General features: G+C 43.5%; 1 protein-coding gene across 3 annotated transcripts in view; it reads right to left on the bottom strand.

The window, feature by feature from the left end:
- Window positions 1-19,305, bottom strand: part of LOC102292440 (receptor tyrosine-protein kinase erbB-4) — a 376,157-nt gene that overhangs the window by 130,588 nt on the left and 226,264 nt on the right. The window lies entirely within an intron of this gene.

A 19,305-nucleotide genomic window follows, 5' to 3' on the forward strand; every position in this document is an offset into this window, starting at 1 on the left:
GCTTTGGTGTCGTTTCAGATGGTCATTTAGTCACCAGAGAGATGATTCTTATGTTACAGAGAGGGAGATTTTGCAAACATAAATGACTGTCTAGAGACAATTCTGAAAATAACGCCACAATCACTTTGCTTCCTGTTTTGACTCTCTCAATTCTTTTTTCTCCTAGTGGTTGCGCCTGAGTTGCGACACCTTTCATTCAGGTTAAGATTGAAGCGAGCGCTTTGTCTCTCAAGCACCAGCACAAATGGTTAAGAGGCTGTGGTGATGCACAACATCCAATGCAGTGACCATAAACTAGGCTTGAGGTATTAACCCAGCATCCAAACTCCCCATGTGTCAGCCCAATTGAGAAGCTGGAGCAAGCTTAATCCATGGATCACCCACTCTGCTGCCAATGTCCCAGTGGCAAACACCACAGGACATCTGCATAGGTTGTATGCCAATGCCACAGCAAGCAAGGGAAGGGACCCACACTATATTACGAATGTGGTTTTAATCTTGAGGCTGATCAGTTTGGGTCCAGTGAACTTGAATCCCTTCCCATTATTGTCAAAAGTATTTTAACAGCTTGCAGAACCTCAAGTTGTGAATGTTTAAGAGTTTTATCCTGAAGCATTAACAAACAGTATTTCAACGTTGACACAGAAGAGCATTTTTAACACAGTGGAAAGAATCAGTCAGAGTAAATAATCTTTTGTTTTAAAAATAGGGAAATACAGTAACTGAAAGGAAAGGATTGCATGAATGTGGTTTAGCGCTGAGGGAATTAATGCTGCGTGAATTTACAAGTATTGTCATCCTTCACAAATATATTTTTTCAAGAAGCCTTTACTGGAGACTCAGCAGGCAAAAGGATTGTTTGAACATTGTCTTTTATCTCAGAATTATGGTATGTGTGTGTATGTGTGTTGTCTAAGAGAAGTGTAAGCTCTTTGTAGTCATTTACATGCATCAGTTCCTGGTGCTCTGTGTGGCCTGTGACACAGTGCTGACAGCTGGCATGACAGAAGGTGCCGAACTGGGGAATGAAACAAATTGCCTTCATTTTCTTAGAGTGCAACCTCTTCAGGGAACACCGATGAACATTACACAACTGCAACGGCAACAAATCTGTGACTCTGGAAAATAATGACTCACTAGAGAGACAATGAAGTAAAGTTACAGAAACGGAGAGGCAGAGAGATTGTGTTCTGTTTGCTGTGCTGATTTTCAATCTAACTGTTCAGTCAGACCAACTATAATCAAAAGTAAAAAGGAGGCAGTCATTTCTGCTTGAGATATTTTATATTTGGTGTTGGGGATCGCCCCAACTTTGCATGAACACATTCAGAATGCATAAGGCAGAGAGAGAGAGCACAGGGCATGGAAAGTAGCAGCAAGGCCCCCACCCAACTTACCCATCTTGTAAGTAAAGAGAAGGCTTTATGCAATGGTAAAAGAATGAGTTCGAGTGGAGGTGGGTTGCAAAATGTGCAAATGCACAGTGATTATAAAGCACAACTCACATAAGTGTAGAGACTGGTCTGTGACCATCTGGCAACCATTAGTCAAAGGTAAAAACATATATTTTCCAGTCAAATCAGCTGCTAAGGCTTTGGTCATGCAACCCTAGAGATTGGTCAATGAACACTTGGCAACTACAGGTTGCTATGGAAAAATGTGTATTCCCAGACAAGATGGTGCGTGAACAAGACAAAACTCGCAGCGAGGATGTATATGGTGCTGCACCTAAAACCTCCTTACAATTGCTTCTTTCACTGGTAGATTTCTGAGTAGGAAAGAAGACTTCTTTACAAGCTCCTTTAACCTCTGTGTTACAACTTTCAGAAATGCCTGCCGTATCTATACAAAATATCCCACACATTGACTGACCTGCAAATAAGAAAGACACACATTCACACCTTCCTTGACTCTCAGCACAGATCTTCCATTGTTCCATTGTCACTGTGTATGTGAGGAAGTGGCATTGCTTGAAGACAGCACAGTGCTGTGCATAAAAGCAGACTGACCCAGGCGGGAGAATCATTTCTTGTTTGCATTTCTGAGAACACACATCAGAATGGCCTCCGTATCACTGCCACGCAGGATGAACCTCTCCGCGCAACAGGCTTTGCCTTGCTTCAGGAAATGGATGAAGCATATTCTGATGGAGGAGAGGTTTCATTTGTCCAGCAGGCCACTGATACCTCCTCAGAAGAATCTGAAAAGGAGACGGAACAAGAACCCAACATGCCTCCACAGAAGAGGCTCCGTGATACTGGGAAGCCCAGCCAGAGCCACACGGCAAAAGACAGCACTGTGTGGGTAGAGGAGGACATTGGAATGCCCAGTGCAGTAGCAAATCGCTCGTGCTTCACTGCGCAAGCTGGACCCACAGAGTCTGCTAAGGTTTGTCATTGCCATATTACATATGATATTTATAAATAAACCCATTTAGAGTGAGCTTCATGCAAATTTACCATTCTCTATTCCATTCTCTATTTGTTTATCTTCTGACAGCGTAAGATTACAAGTGTGCTCCAAAGCTTCGTTTGCCTCTTAGACGTGGGATTGCTGCAGACCATCGAGAGTGCGCGGTACATCAAGCCCGCAGAACAGAGCCGGACTGGAATTTGTCAATTCATGAACTGATGGCATTCATTTCAATCCTGTTTGTAAGAGCAATTATGTGTCCTGTTGGTGCCATTGTGGATTGCTGGTCAGAAAGATTTCTGGTGCCAGTAATCAAAGAGACAATGCCCCGAGATAGATTCATTTCAATTATGCAACACCTTCGATTTGATGACAAGGACACGCAGGCAGAACGGGTGAAAACAGACAAATTTGCGGCGATCTCCGACATTTGGACACGCTTCAACGAGAACTGTGCTAAGAGTTTCACTCCAGGAGAACACATGACCATAGATGAACAGCTGTTCCCTACCAAGGTTCGTTGTCCATTCACACAGTATATCGCAACCAAGCCAGACAAATTTGGGATCAAGTTCTGGATGGCCACGGACTTGGACACCAAATATGTCTGCAGTGCATCTCCTTACTTGGGAAAGGACCCCAGTCGTCAGAAGGGAGAGAGGCTGGCAGAGAACGTGGTGTGAAAAGTGTGACACAAACCAAAGTAAAAGTTCTCCCTTTTGAAGTGTGTTGGCTCCAGTGGTGATGCACAACTTTGAAGGTGAATATTCTCGGTCTTCGGTTTGCACTGCACTTTTCTATCACCCAGTAAGTTAGTACTGATTTGTTTGCAGCATCTTCCATGCAAACAGCAAACAACAGCAATCTGAATGTGGAAAACAAAGCAAAAAATCACAAGGAGTTTTCCAGATTTCGCTTGCCAATCCATTGGGGAATATATTTTTTTTCCCGAGCGAGTTGAAGTTGTTAGGGGTTGCCAGCTGCTCTCGAGGCCTGCACATCAGAGGGTTCAACAGCCTAAAGCAGCTTTAATATGGATTGGTGAAAGAGTATCAGCCCATAAATCCACAGATGTAGGATGGCACCGAGAAGAGCTGATCTGCTGGGATTGCAGCTGAGTTTAATGGAATGACTGAACTAACAGTTTACTTAGTTGGAGACAGAATAAAACAAAAAGTGGTTACCTTAGTCTGACTACTTCCACCATCCTCCCAAGAATGGGATCCACAACAAAAACACAAAATATCCACCCACAAAATTCCCTTGTGCTAAGCCAACTGGCATCCATCGTAGAGCACTTTGAACTCCACTCAAATACTCACACACACACACAGACAGGAGGCTACAAGCATACACCGCAATGGGATCAGTAAGACCAGGGGAACAATAAAGAGTTCATTTTTTCATTCTAGTGTAAAAAAGTCTCTTTTATCTTATGGCTGGAATGCCCGCCATATACTTGCCTCCACTCCAGCAGATAGAGAACAAAAAGATTTCCTGAACAAAAGACACACAGTGTTTGGGAATCCCGAGTTTGTGTGTGTGCGCATGAACCGCATAGTTAATTGGTACTATGGTTGGCAGGATCTGAGTGTGCACTGATGTGTATGCACCTGGCCAATCTGAGCAAAATCAAAACGCCGTAATTAAAGTTGCGGATTTCTCTGCTCGGGCAATTTACAGTAAGACTTAGAAAGCCCACGGCTTCAGGTGCAAACATGATGTGACTAGAAAACAAGCAATCGGTCCCCGAGGAAACCCTCCGTGTGTGTTTGTGTGTGTGTAGTTGTGAAGAACTTTACTGTACAGTGCCTCGGAGCATGTTTGCTATAAAGAGGGGGAAAAAGGGGGGAGTGAAAAAAAACAAAAAACAACCCAGTGTGTTGAGAAAGTAGCTGCTTAAGTGAAGACGACTTCCCAAATCCCGTGAATAACTGTTAAGTCTCCAGCCTGCAAACGAGCCGCTGGTAGATAAATGGCTGCAGATTGCCAAGATAATAGAGACAGAAAACAACCACTGGTTTGCCTGGAGGCACACACACACATAAAAAGCAACACATCAGCAAAAGAGCTCGGGTCGTGAAAGCGGCCAAAATGAAGTGAACTTTTCTAAGCTCAAAGTGGGTAAAGCATCGTTCTTCTCCAGGAGGAGGGGAAAACGTTTTTATAAAGGCCTGCATTATTCACACACCTAAAAAGCTGTCAACCACTCCTGCTGTGTCTTATAAATGATACAGCCCTTACAAGCAAATCCACGGTGGCTCTGGGCCTCTGACTTGAGGAGAACTTATCTGATCTTCACGGGAAGGCGGAGGTGGGTCTCCAGAGTCCCGTTTCCACCCCCCCACACACACACTTCTCCATTATTAGCTCTGCCAGCCAAAGAGATATTGTGCTCGGTGACAAATGGGAGAGGAGCGCTGGGGTGCAGACAGTGCGGGGGAGGTCCCCCCCCCCTTCCACCTTCGCCTCCCCCCGCCCCATCCCCCCTCTTCACCGCAACTCTACCATCTCCACCCTCCCAACCTCCTTCCTCCTCCACGATCCGGGAGCGCTCGCAACCGTGTCCTCCCTGATAACCATAATTGTGTTTTAAAGCCCCTGATTAAATTTCGCAGTCTCGAATGATATTGTTTTGCGATGAATCCTTATGAAAAATGCTTCACGTTAGGAGATTATGGAAGCGGTGTAGGAGGCGGAGGCGGCAGAGATGACAATTTTTTGTTTTTTTTTTCTTTGAAACTTCTAAAGCTTCAATGGACGCTAAATGAATCCCTGCCATCACTCTCCTTCTTTTCCTCCGCCCACTCTTGCTCCACCCATCTGTCACGCTCCCTCTCTACGTTATAAACACACACAGAGACATAAACATTCCCCCTTTTTTCCTAAATTCATCCTTTTCTCTGACACCCACAGGCACACAGGTTCCACAGCCATCGTGATTAAGAAAAGTTTCAGAGACGTTTCTCAAACTGGTTTCAGAACCATCTCAGTGTGAGTGTCCCTTCGGAGTTTCACAGTAGCTCTACCTTCTTCTTTCCCCCCTTTTTTTTTTTTTTTTAGAGGTGACACAAAATGCAATCAGGGTGAATGAGAAGCCAGCAAATTCAATAATGGAGGCAAATGAAAATGGAACTGGAGACTCTGCACTTAAGGCCGGATGGGCTCACCCTAATAAGCCCTCTTCTGTCACCGGCTTCCCTGCATCTAAATTAACCAGAGGCCCCTCCAATCAGCGCGGACAAACAAAAGAGTCAGCCAAACACCATGAGAGAGCCGCTGAATACTAATAAGGGTAACGAACGGTCGTCAATAGCCAACGCCGATGATGTGCGTGCGTGTGTGTTGGGTGAGGGTGGTTGATTTGTTTTTTTTAAAGTGAAAATAAACTTTAAAAAATGAGAAATTTGAAAAAAAAAGTGATTTACTTCTATATATACTGACCTCGAGGTCAAGGAACTCACTCATCAAAGAAATTGCCAGCTTCACAGTACAAACAAGCTCAGAACTGCAGGCCGTGTTGCTGTGTCCACCCCTCCAACACCAGTGATAGGCCGTTTTACAGCGGATTAAGCCCGACAGTCAGTCCACTTTCTGCTCTATTATTGTGCTGGAAATGGTGTTTTGGTACAATTGTCCAAGATAAGAACATCAAACTTAAATTTAGAGGGCGCTACGAATGGACCATAGGGGAGCTGTGAAGACAGTAAAACTGCCTGCGCGGCCGAGCTCATAACTTGAAATGTGGGCTATTATTAAATGTCCACTCTGGAGTCAGGGTGCCAGAAAAAAACAGAAGAGAAAAAAGAAAAGTTCTCCTCAGAGGTGCAGAAAAATGTGCACGAGCATGCATGCACTCTGTCAGCCCTGACGTGCGTTTTGTAATTCAGATTAGACTCATTACATATTTTCATGACACAGAATGCTTAAGAAGTGTTAAAAACAGAACTAACCCTCTGCATTGAAACTGACAGTTACAATGGGCTAAATGGGCAATTTGTCATTTTCTGGCACAGAGCTGCAGCACTCATCCCTCCACTTGGGTAATTTAGGACACACCGACACACACACACACACACCGACACACACACACACACACACACACACACACACACACACACACACACACACAGACAGGCATTAGCAAATCAACTATGACCAGTAAATTACCTCCATCTGGTTCTACTGTATATTTAGCGTCAGGTACTGTGAGCCAGTCCGGCAGGACACTTCCTTTTCCCCCCTCTGCTGGATTCTAGCTTTGGATTACGTGGCCTCTTCAGCAGATGCAAACGCAGTCCTTCACTGGTCTGCTCAACACTCTAATGGATTCATTCTTTTGGGGAATCTCAAGGGGGGAAGACTTAAAAAATAGTGGACCCAAAAATGTCATTAAAGCACAAAGTCAAACGGGTTACGGACGCCTGGGAGAGAATGAAGAGAGGAAGCTGCACAACACACCTTCACCACTCCAAGAGCCCAAAGCATGCAAATATGTAGCAATGTGTGGCGCGAGGGTGGCGCGAGGCTCGTGGGGGAGACAAACAATCAGGCGCTTTGAATATAATTGCTCTCAGACAGCGACCGGATACAGCCTCGTTTTGTCTTTAAGAGTGGTTAAAAAAAACCTCACATACCCATCCGATGGACAAAACATCATCCTGACACAGCAGCAATGTCAAGTAATGTCCTGTATCACATCAGCGAGCACACTGAGGTTTCTCTCTCTCTGTTAAGGAATGAAACGATGCTTACATCTTGTGCTTCAGATCATTTAGAATGGGAACACAAGACTCTGGTCACAAGCAATTCTAATCTCCCGAAAAATTAATTCAGCTCTAATGAGCAAGTTTGATGAAGTCACGGTTATTTAGTTTGATTAGGCTGGATTTCCAAGAACTGCCGGGTGGAAACGCTGACTCATACGGGCTCGCCACACAGCAGTTTCACTCTGAATAGCAGCTGTTTGAGTTTAAGCACGAAAAGTATCGATGTTCCGACAAAGGAGAAAGCAGGGGACAATTTATTCACCGTCTGACTTTGTGAAAATGACTGCTTTTTTGCATTATTGCCTTTAATTCTTAGTTTTATAACCACAGTGCATTTATTAACTTTTGAATTCATTAGAAAACTGTTTCAGAAGTCATTTATCAAACAGTCCCGTTAAATGCTTAACAATGTTATTCAATTCATTTCTATTCAAATTTATTTTTATAGCGCCAAATCGCATCAACAGCTGCCTCAGGGTGCTTTATATTGGAAGGTGAAGACGCTACAATAATACAGAGGAATCCCCAGGAATCAGGCAGCCTCCATATGGGACAGCTGTAGCTCAGCAGGTAGAGCAGGTAATCTACTGGTTGAAAAGTTGCTGTTTCGATCCCTGGCTCCAGTCTGCATGCCAAATATAATTGAAGAATAAGCACTCAGTGCATCATCACTCCCAGCAGCCTAGACCTATTGTACCAAAACTAAAGGAGGATTTAGGGTCACCGGATCCAGCCATAACTACAGGGAGTGCAGAATTATTAGGCAAAGTTGTATTTTTGAGGAATAATTTTATTATTGAACAACAACCATGTTCTCAATGAACCCAAAAAACTCATTAATATCAAAGCTGAATGTTTTTGGAAGTAGTTTTTAGTTTGTTTTTAGTTTTAGCTATTTTAGGGGGATATCTGTGTGTGCAGGTGACTATTACTGTGCATAATTATTAGGCAACTTAACAAAAAACAAATATATACCCATTTCAATTATTTATTTTTACCAGTGACACCAATATAACATCTCCACATTCACAAATATACATTTCTGACATTCAAAAACAAAACAAAAACAAATCAGCGACCAATATAGCCACCTTTCTTTGCAAGGACACTCAAAAGCCTGCCATCCATGGATTCTGTCAGTGTTTTGATCTGTTCACCATCAACATTGCGTGCAGCAGCAACCACAGCCTCCCAGACACTGTTCAGAGAGGTGTACTGTTTTCCCTCCTTGTAAATCTCACATTTGATGATGGACCACAGGTTCTCAATGGGGTTCAGATCAGGTGAACAAGGAGGCCATGTCATTAGTTTTTCTTCTTTTATACCCTTTCTTGCCAGCCACGCTGTGGAGTACTTGGACGCGTGTGATGGAGCATTGTCCTGCATGAAAATCATGTTTTTCTTGAAGGATGCAGACTTCTTCCTGTACCACTGCTTGAAGAAGGTGTCTTCCAGAAACTGGCAGTAGGACTGGGAGTTGAGCTTGACTCCATCCTCAACCCGAAAAGGCCCCACAAGCTCATCTTTGATGATACCAGCCCAAACCAGTACTCCACCTCCACCTTGCTGGCGTCTGAGTCGGACTGGAGCTCTCTGCCCTTTACCAATCCAGCCACGGGCCCATCCATCTGGCCCATCAAGACTCACTCTCATTTCATCAGTCCATAAAACCTTAGAAAAACCAGTCTTGAGATATTTCTTGGCCCAGTCTTGACGTTTCAGCTTGTGTGTCTTGTTCAGTGGTGGTCGTCTTTCAGCCTTTCTTACCTTGGCCATGTCTCTGAGTATTGCACACCTTGTGCTTTTGGGCACTCCAGTGATGTTGCAGCTCTGAAATATGGCCAAACTGGTGGCAAGTGGCATCTTGGCAGCTGCACGCTTGACTTTTCTCAGTTCATGGGCAGTTATTTTGCGCCTTGGTTTTTCCACACGCTTCTTGCGACCCTGTTGACTATTTTGAATGAAACGCTTGATTGTTCGATGATCACGCTTCAGAAGCTTTGCAATTTTGAGACTGCTGCATCCCTCTGCAAGATATCTCACTATTTTTGACTTTTCTGAGCCTGTCAAGTCCTTCTTTTGACCCATTTTGCCAAAGGAAAGGACGTTGCCTAATAATTATGCACACCTGATATAGGGTGTTGATGTCATTAGACCACACCCCTTCTCATTACAGAGATGCACATCACCTAATGTGCTTAATTGGTAGTAGGCTTTCGAGTCTATACAGCTTGGAGTAAGACAACATGCATGAAGAGGATGATGTGGACAAAATACTCATTTGACTAATAATTCTGCACTCCCTGTATAAACTTTATCAAAAAGCAAAGTGATCTGTTAGGGTGACACGGTATCATGAGGTTTCTAAGATAAGATGGGCCCTGATTATTCAAGAGTCTAGTGAGTAAAAGTGAGTCAGAAAAAAAATTATTCACCAGCTGGATGTCGAGTGGTTGCTAGAGTTACAAGGTGAAACTGGTTGCAAAGAGGATGATGCTGCAGCGAAAACCTCCTTGCAGTTGCTGGTTCCTAGCAGATTGTAATGGTTGCCCATAGTTTGCATGAAAGACATGTCTACACACATTCACCAACTAGTTGCTGACCTGCAGTGAAACCTGAAAAAGTGTGACACACACTGGAAACAGGAAATCATCATCTTCAATGTATAAGTAGTGCATCGCCACTGCAACCAACACTTATCACTAACGTTTGGCATCTTTCATGCAAACCGTGGGTGAATGCAGCAATATGATAGCAACCAAAGCAATCAGTGTGGCACTGTACACGTCTCTGCAACCAATTTTTCCTCCAGAAAGTGGTTATGTCAGTAGCCACCCTCTAGCAATCGCTTACCAACCAGTCATGGAATACACCTTTTTATTTAACCAGGTTACTAGGGGGTCATTAATTGGTTGCTATGCCTGAGTGACTGGACCATGCACTCTGTGGGACTGTTGATTGGGACCTAAACCGCTGCAACCTCTCTTGCCTCTGAATTTGAACTTTGCTGCTATTAAAAAAAAGACTGTTAGCACTCTAAAAGGCAGTATTTGACAACCAGTATGGTGACACATAAAGCTCCTTATTTCCAATTAGCTGTAGATCACATTAAAAACTCTACTGTGACTGCAGTCTTTAATACTTCATATAAACCCACTTGTAGATTTGGAAGCCTCTTGGGTAAGTAACTTCCCAGTCTCTGATGTGCTGAGCTTGGTGCATGCTAGCAGGGAGTGATGAGTCAGTCTGTTTATGCTGGGTGATCTTGACAGATCAATGCCATCATTGCCAGAGTTGCTATCAGGCCTGTTGACTTATGACTAATAGATCGACTGCTGCAGACTCCCTTAGAAGAGGGATTTAGAAAATTTTGCATACACTAGTGTCGGGGAGGGTTCAAACAGGCTTTTCTTTGGTAATACACTCAACAAAAATATAAACGCAACACCTTTGTTACTGCTCCCATTCCCCATGGGATGGACGTAGAGACCTAAAATTCATGCCAGATACACAATATAACCATCCCTCCCAAACAGTGGTCACAAATCAGTCCAAATGTGTGGTAGTGGGCACATCTGCATATTGAGATAATCCATCCCACCTCACAGGTGTGCCACATCAGGATGCTGATCTGACATCATGAGTAGTGCACAGGTGTACCTCAGACTGCCCACAACAAAAGGCCACCCTGGAATGTGCAGTTTTTTGCGCTATTGGGGGTCTGGGGACCCAGAACCGGTCAGTATCTGGTGTGACCACCATTTGCCTCATGCAGTGCAACACATCGTCGCATGGAGTCTATCAGATTGTCAATTGTGGCCTGTGGAATGTTGGTCCACTCCACTTCAATGGCTGTGCGAGGTTGTTGGATATTCGTGGGAACTGGTACACGCTGTCGTATACGCCGGTCAAGCACATCCCGAACATGCTCAATGGGTGACATGTCCGGTGAGTATGCTGGCCATGCAAGAACTGGGACATTCTCAGCTGCCATCTGCCCTGAACAATGTGAACCATGATTCATCCGTGAAGCGCACACCTCTCCAACGTGCCAGACGCCATCGAATGTGAGCATTTGCCCACACAAGTCTGTTACGGCGACGAGCTGGAGTCAGGTCAAGACCCCGATGAGGACGACGGGCATGCAGTTGAGCGTCCCTGAGACGGTTTCTGACAGTTTGTGCAGAAATTGTTTGGTTGTGCAAACCAATTGTTCCAGCAGCTGTCTGGGTGGCTGGTCTCAGACGATCTTGGAGGTGAACCTGCTGGATGTGGAGGTCCTGGGCTGGTGTGGTTACACGAGGTCTGCGGTTGTGAGGCCGGTTGGATGTGCTGCCATATTCTCTGAAACGCCTGTGGAGACGGCTTATGGTTGAGAAATGAACATTCAATGCACGGGCGACAGATCTGGTTGACATTCCTGCTGTCAGCATGCCAATTGCACGCTCCCTCATTGCTTGTGGCATCTGTGGCATTTTGCTGTGAGACAAAACTGCACATTCCAGGGTGGCCTTTTGTTGTGGGCAGTCTGAGGTACACCTGTGCACTACTCATGATGTCAGATCAGCATCCTGATGTGGCACACCTGTGAGGTGGGATGGATTATCTCAATATAGCAGATGTGCCCACTACCACACATTTGGACTGATTTGTGACCACTGTTTGGGAGGGATGGTTATATTGTGTATCTGGAATGAATTTTAGGTCTCTACGTCCATCCCATGGGGAATGGGAGCAGTAACAAAGGTGTTGCGTTTATATTTTTGTTGAGTGTATTATATGGTATTATGGTGTAAAGCCATTGTTGCTCTCTGGGAGTTCTTTCAGGTGTGCAGGTAACTCAGTTAGCCACGGTCAGCTAACACTGACCTATAAAGTACAATGTGTCAGCCAGTGGAAGTGAACCCAAACATCAAAGAACAGGGCACTGGGAAGCAGGCTTACTGCCCTGGGGTACTATTACCACTCCATTAGAGATCATTTTGCCCTCTTTCCAGACATGCCACGGCCAATAATGGAGACAACCCTGAAGCCTCTTGGGTATTCCTGTCAAAGAACTTGGAAAAGAAAGGGGAAAAAAACTACACTAATAAAACTGAGCACAGTCCCAGCGACTTCTGTGTGCAAAAAGAGAAAAAAATATGGGAAATAAGATGTGAAAAGAAGAAAAAAATTAAAGCCAGACGTGTCGTCCTGTTGTGTGCAGACATACAGCAGGATGACAGCAGGTTTGACTGAGGTTCTTTTGGCCCGGCTGCCTTTTCTCCAAGTGACAGCACAAGTAAGAGCCCTCAGGAATGTGCTGTAAAATGATTTCCAACCTGACTTTGCATGAAAGTTCATATCTAAGAAACGTGTGGATTTATGGGTTGCATTACATTACATAATTCTGAAGTGTTTTTTGTTTTCAAAAAGGAATGCTGGTGCTTTGGTCTTTCAACACTCCAAAAAGAGGGATAAAGATGAAAGAAAAAAAAAAGCAAAACTTTATTTCACAAGCAGACTGAAGGGCTCTCTTGCTTTGCAGATCCACGACTGCAGCATTTTCTGGGGTACCAAAGCAGCGTTTGAAGCTGGGAGATATGTTTTAATCATTTGCCGCCTTAATGATGACACTGGATTCATTATTAATGGGCCCCATCCCTCTACTCTCCCTCTTCCTCATAACAGTCCAGAGTGTGAGTGGGTATTAGCATTAGCCGCTTTTGCTCTATTTGATCTTTCAGTAATTACACCACTTTTTGGAGATCACACCACAAGCTTTATGTTAAATAAAGAGGCCTTGGAAGTTTTTTTTTTCTATACAAATTCCAAACACAATTATCATGGTTGCTTTTTTACCCCAATATTTATTTAATTTTTTTATTCCATAACAGGGAAAACAGGAATGCTGCTGGAAACTGGAAGCAAAATGGAAAAGAGCGCCTAACATTTATTGTCTACAAACATATCTCTCTGAATTGCCAGTTTGGGATATGAAGAAGAGGTGGGAAAAAGTTACAAATGGAGGCAAGCGTGGAGGAATAAAAGGCAACAAGAGTCAGTTGTCTTAATATGAGCTACAGGATTCCTCTTTTTAGGTGTATGCTTTTTAAAAAGAATAAAAAGAGGATGTAATAGCTTTGATGTGCAGGATCTTTGTACTCTCCACTGCAGGGATTTACTGTATAGATCAAAATCAGCTTTTATTATACTTCTAAAACTTAAGAAGAGGAAGTTTGCTCATTCTCAGTAGCTGAGAAATGCGTAGCTTACACAGAGGCTTTTTTTGCATGTCTGATTCTTATTCATTTTAAATATGCAAAACCTTACTGGTTTTATATTAATGCGATGTACACATAACCTATGTTCCTGGCATCATTGCTGCCATCATGCACAAGGTATTCACTGTCATCAGTGAAGTGCTGCACCAGGTTATGTTAACAGTTCGTTACATACAGATGTTTTAATAGACACTGTGGCATCACCATTAACCACATCGGTGTTTCTTAAGTGTTATTTTGCAATGAGCGGGGATAAAGCCTAGAAATTAGATGGCAACCCACTGGTAGATACTTTGGGTGAGAGAGGTATCTTCAACAACCATTTAGTAACTGGTTGTTGAAGGAAGGTGGCTGTCATCAGTGATTTCCTGGCAAACATACTCTTCTTTGACTGGCTGAAGGTTTCTGGCAGTTGCTAAGAGTACCTGGAGGTTATGCAGTACTGACTTTATGTACCCAACCAGGGCAGATTCTGCAAACACCTACCAACTACTTGCTGAGCAGCAATGAAACTTGAAAAGGTTTCAGCAGACTGGAAACGGAGACCTTCACTTTCACCTTAAAAGTAGAAGTTACCCCCTTTCAGTATGTGGCAACATTTACTGTGAAGGTGTAGGTTCTTTGTCAGTGTCAAACTTTTTCAAGATTTACTAACACTAGGCTAGTAGTTGGTGTTTACAGACAAGGACTTCTAAAAGTTGGGTGACTGTGGCAGTCTGGTAGTCACAAAACCAATCACAAGGAAGAAGTGACTGGTGGTTGCTGGTGGCAACTGAACTGAATCAAGATGATAAGGAGAGGAAAAGGATCAAAAGGGGAAGTAAACTGCGAGGACAAAAAGTGCATGAAATAAAACAGGAAGCAACTGAAAGCGAGACAAGACAGAAGTTAAGAAGACAAACAGGAAGACAGAAACATGAACACAACAAAAAGACAAGGAGAAGAAAGAGTAAAAGAAACCACTTTTATAAACAGAGGGTGAAAGTAAAAAGTGATTTACAAAAAAAATATAAGCGGCAGGTACATGGGATGCAAACTTCTTTACGGCTGGAAAACGTGGTTCTTACATCTTTGTGTTCTCCAGGAGAGAAACTATATCTCACAGTATCCACTGTTGTCACTACTGGAGGGTCAAAGAATGGATACCAATGAATATCTTTATTAGCATCAGACGTTTGGGGATCAGGATGCATTCAACTGATACTGGAGTGATCTGGTGATCATTCGCTCACAAATCTCCTCCAACACGAAGAAAAATCACCATCTGCTCAGCTGATCTAGCCAAGCTGAGCGACTGTGAAAATGATAAACAACTTAGAATCCCCGTGACCTGGTAAATCAATAGTCATGCTCTAAAAATGAAGATGCATATGGGGTTAATTATAATCAAGTCTGTTAATCAATTCATCTCAGCAGTAACTGCTGTTGGTAATTTGGCCTAAATGCATTCAAAATGCCCACAAAAATGCTGCAATTAGCGAGACAGCAGCAGTAAATTATTAGTTTTAAATTAGGGGATCCTTGGGATGCTGCCAGGTTGTGAAAACATAGCAGTGTCACTATTCCCCCCAGTGAGTCTGAATGAAAGTGGGCGATAAAAGAAGAGAGGTTGTCAGAATAAACGAACAGGGGGATGGCAAAAACTGGTGCTTTGCTTTCTGCACACGGGCAAAGGGGGCATTGCTGCCAGATGGGAAGTTGGAGTCGGAGCTCTCTTTGGGGCATGCTGAGCCATTTGGCTCTCATCCAAATGGGCAATTTCACAGGGTAGGGGGGGAGGAATAGAGGGGGGGAATAAGCTCGAAAACAAAGCAAAAGTTAAGCAAAGAAAGAGGCGGAAACTGGATCTGAAAACCATTTCACACGCAGCACTTCATCAGCTCGGGTGCTTACGATACCCACTGCTGCGCCGCATGGGGTAATTAGCACTGCTCTGTGTAGCGAGCCGTGGTGTATGTATGCACACAGCTCTCATGGCTTCCTATGGGTGTTATATACTGGCTCAGAAAGAGCTTGAGGACCACAGGGTGAAGCTGAACAAGTCAATATCAGAGGAGTCACTTTAACACAGATTACTCTATATCCTCGCTGCCATGAAGACTGCACAACTGTATGCATACTGACTCTGCAGCCAAATTGAATTTCATGCTTTCTGCGGACACCTACTGTGTACTAAATCCACAGAGGGATAAAGCAGCCGAAAAGCTGTTGTTTAATGTATTGTGTGCAGCGAGAAATGCTGAATATATTCTTCCTTGGCCACGCGTACATCCCTTGTAGATATGGCGGACGCAGTGGTGGGATAGAAAATGAATTACAAATGAGTACAATACATCATACATGAATCTAAGCAAATGTGCATGTTATCTTCCTCGTCGTTAAGGAAAGGAGAATAATCTGCTGGCCTAATTGTCAGCTTAACAGAGAGAGAGAGAGATACTGTACTTCCCATTTTTCCCAGGGAGAGGTGTGGAGGGAATCAAGAGGAACTGCACTGATCTATATGCATCTGGCTTAATTGCGGCACCGGGGTGTGTTGGGATCAGGCGGTATGGACTAAAGTCTAGCATTGTGAAGCGCCCATCCTGATTATGTGCTGAAACGGGGCACGGGAGGAGTGCCAGGCAGACAGGCAGGAAACCCAAAGTAAATTCTGCCTCTGCGGCTCGACGCAATCTCCAAACGTTTCGAGAAAAATGTTAAAAAAAGAAAAGGGGAGAGAGAAATTTGGAGATGTGCATTATGCATTGTGGGCATAAATAATGCAGGGAGAAACTTCTTGCACTCGGAAAGGATGCTACACTTTCTCTTCCACCGTCAACAGCCCGATAGTTGCACAAAAACTACTGGACTTACCGTCATTCGATAACATGGAACGACGCAGAAATGCTGGACAGTAATTGCATCATTGTCTCGTTCCTGGCTTCTTATGAAGCACACTGATCACGCAATCGTTTCACTTCAGGGGAAACAAAACACCTTAGAGAACAGGTGGACCTGCTTGAGCTGTTTCTTGTGAGAGAAAAAAAGGTGGGGGGGGGAGGACTTAATCAAAACACAAGCTGGCCAATGAGATGACATTTCCTGTTCACCTTGCGTGTGATCCTTTCAGTCCATGTTATTTGCAGCACAGGAACTGAAAAGAGCAATGTGTTGCCCATCATGAGTCATTCAGGGATAAAGGTGCTCTTAGGCCTCGGTCTCTTTGTAGGGGTGGTCGAAATGGAAGGCGTCCTACCGGTTTACTGGCTTAGGATGTCAGCGTGTCCTCTCTCAGGAGTCCTTTATCACAGCGTTCCAACTCCATAAAACACTGCATATTAAACTAAATCTGTCAGGTGTTCAATATGGACCACTGTTTGGTCATCAATCATAAAAATAAATAAATAAATAAACACCACTGCAAAGTCAACGGCATAAGAGCCAACTATAAATTTCTGCCAAACAACCTCCTGAACACCAGCGGTGATGTATGGGCTTCTAACATTTTACTGCTCCTGCTGAACCTTCTTTCAAAGACGTAACAAAAAGACTTCAAGACACGTGACTTCTGTTTTACACCAAGCTTAATTTGCTTCGTCTGTGAGACGTCGGACAAAGAAATTGCCTGAAGCAAGAGTGCAGGATAGATGCAGGATAAATTACAATGCCCACAGGAAAGAGGAATAAAGTAGGCAGATCGATGCCAGAGAAGAAACCTCAGGCAAAATACAATAAAGTGGGATATAGCAGAAGCGTCCCAGTGGCTTGGCCAGTTTGTTACCCTTCCCTTTTTGTATGTTTTGGCATTCTCCTCTGCAAGAAAACAAAAAGGAAACCCCAAACCCTAAATGTGCTACAATAAACCGTATGCTCAATGATCTTCTATTATTAATTCATTTGATTCAATTCTAACAAATTACTTCTGATACCTTGGTTTGAAAAACAATCGTCAGTCACTGGCAGATCCTCATGCGTTTGTCTTTGTCCTTTGGCTGTGCTTTAGAGGACATACGTGTTGGATGTGATTTTTCCCATTGGCCATGGTATAACACTCGAGAAGATTTAGCTCCATCCGTGTTGGAAGAACAAGAATTTCATCTTGTTTTGCCGAAGTAAAGGACTCCAACAAATTTCTTCCAGAATCCAACAAGATTAAAGACAAAGAAGAAGCTGTCTACAGACTCAAAACGGCTTCGTGATCCGTCCTTTGCGGTCTTGTCTACAAGCAGTTAACAGGCATTTCCCATTTAGTAAACTATAAAATGAACGAGATGGACTGATACTGTATAATACAGAGCATGAGGAGACTTAGACAAACACAGGCAGTTCTTAACTGACATTTTTCATTTCCAAGCAATTTTATATTCTTTCCTTCGGTTGCTCAATCTTTCTGATGTGGTAAAGGACAGCCTCCCCGGGTGTGCGCTTACAATGCCCATCCCAGGTCCAGAGTTGTTTCCTTTCAGTTCCCATCACTACCTTTTTACCTTCATTGCCCTTTCTGACAGCAGGAATGCCTTTCTTCTGCCAGATAGAGATTCATGTTTCATGCGGAATGAAATGAATGACATCCTTTTTCATTTTCTTTTGATACAGTTTCCTTACACCTCGTTTTTGGGTGTGCACAAGTCTCGAGCCACTCCTTTTTGTGTTTTGTGTGGAAAATGGGAAATAGTTGGAGACATTTATTGAAACATTTAATTACAGTATACAAGGCAAAAACAGAGTTTGTACAATTCTAACAACCATGATATTTAATATTTGGTGTGACCACCTTTATTCTTCAGCACAGTCTGAACTCTCTTAGGCAGCCTTCTTTAAGTCGTCTTCAGGAATAGTTCTCCAGGCTTCTTGAAGGACATTCAAAGCTCTTCTTTGGATGTTTCTGCCTTTTGTTCTGTTCTCTGTCAACATGATCCCACACTGCTCTGTTCTGCACCCAGATTCATTGCAATTTCTGACATAATGTCAACATGTGACACAAGTTGCCTGTTTTTATTGATTGCAGAGCACCAGTTGAGTTGCCTTTCCCCCACTTCATATAAAGGAAAAATACTGATAATAGCGACTATATTGTGAAATAACACTTATTTGATATTTTGATATGTTAAAATAAAAACTGGCTGAATGGCTGTTTAAGACGTGCTGAAATATGACACCATCTTATCCAGTCTTGGACATCGCCTTCATTTCTTGGAACACTCTGTTTTCCTTCCTGACCTTCTCTCTGTGTACCATCTTCCCTGCAGTTCCCAAAAGTACAGCGTCAAATTATGCTGTAAAAGAGAACACATGACCCCCCCAGACTCTACTGCTTCTCCTAAGATCACATGTGACAGTTGTCCGTCAGCCAGCGTTCTTCCTGAGACATCTTGTGTTTCTTTCTGCAAGGGATGGCAATGCTGGAGCCAAGCTGGCAGATAAAGGTAACATCTGACTCCTCGACATGCAGGGAAAAACTAACCTTTTAGCAGCCGCACTGCCATTAAATCTGTGAACATCACATGACTAATAGAAATAATGAGAAAATTGAGTGGCAGGGATGTAATTCGGTAAGACAGTGAAGCAGTTGCAGGAAAAACACGATTTCAAAGCTTGTAATACAACATAGTCCTTGCTTCTGTTATTCTGAGTGCAGTTGGAAGGTCGCTCTATCACTGGGTCACATCAAAATGGCAAAGATTAGCTGATGCAGAGGTTGCGACTCAAGGACCTTATGCACAGATAAATTTAGCGCAGACAAAAAGCTACCCTTTCCAAATACAATCCACTTTAGCTTATCCACGCTGACATAACAAAAACAAGCGGGTGAAAAAAAGGGGAGCAACTGTTGCATAAAACATGGCACAATCACTTCCAAAAACTTACTACATGAAAGA

Source organism: Haplochromis burtoni, unplaced genomic scaffold, assembly GCF_018398535.1.
Source record: "Haplochromis burtoni strain Fernald_Lab_line unplaced genomic scaffold, NCSU_Asbu1 Contig_38, whole genome shotgun sequence".
Taxonomy (NCBI): domain Eukaryota; kingdom Metazoa; phylum Chordata; class Actinopteri; order Cichliformes; family Cichlidae; genus Haplochromis; species Haplochromis burtoni.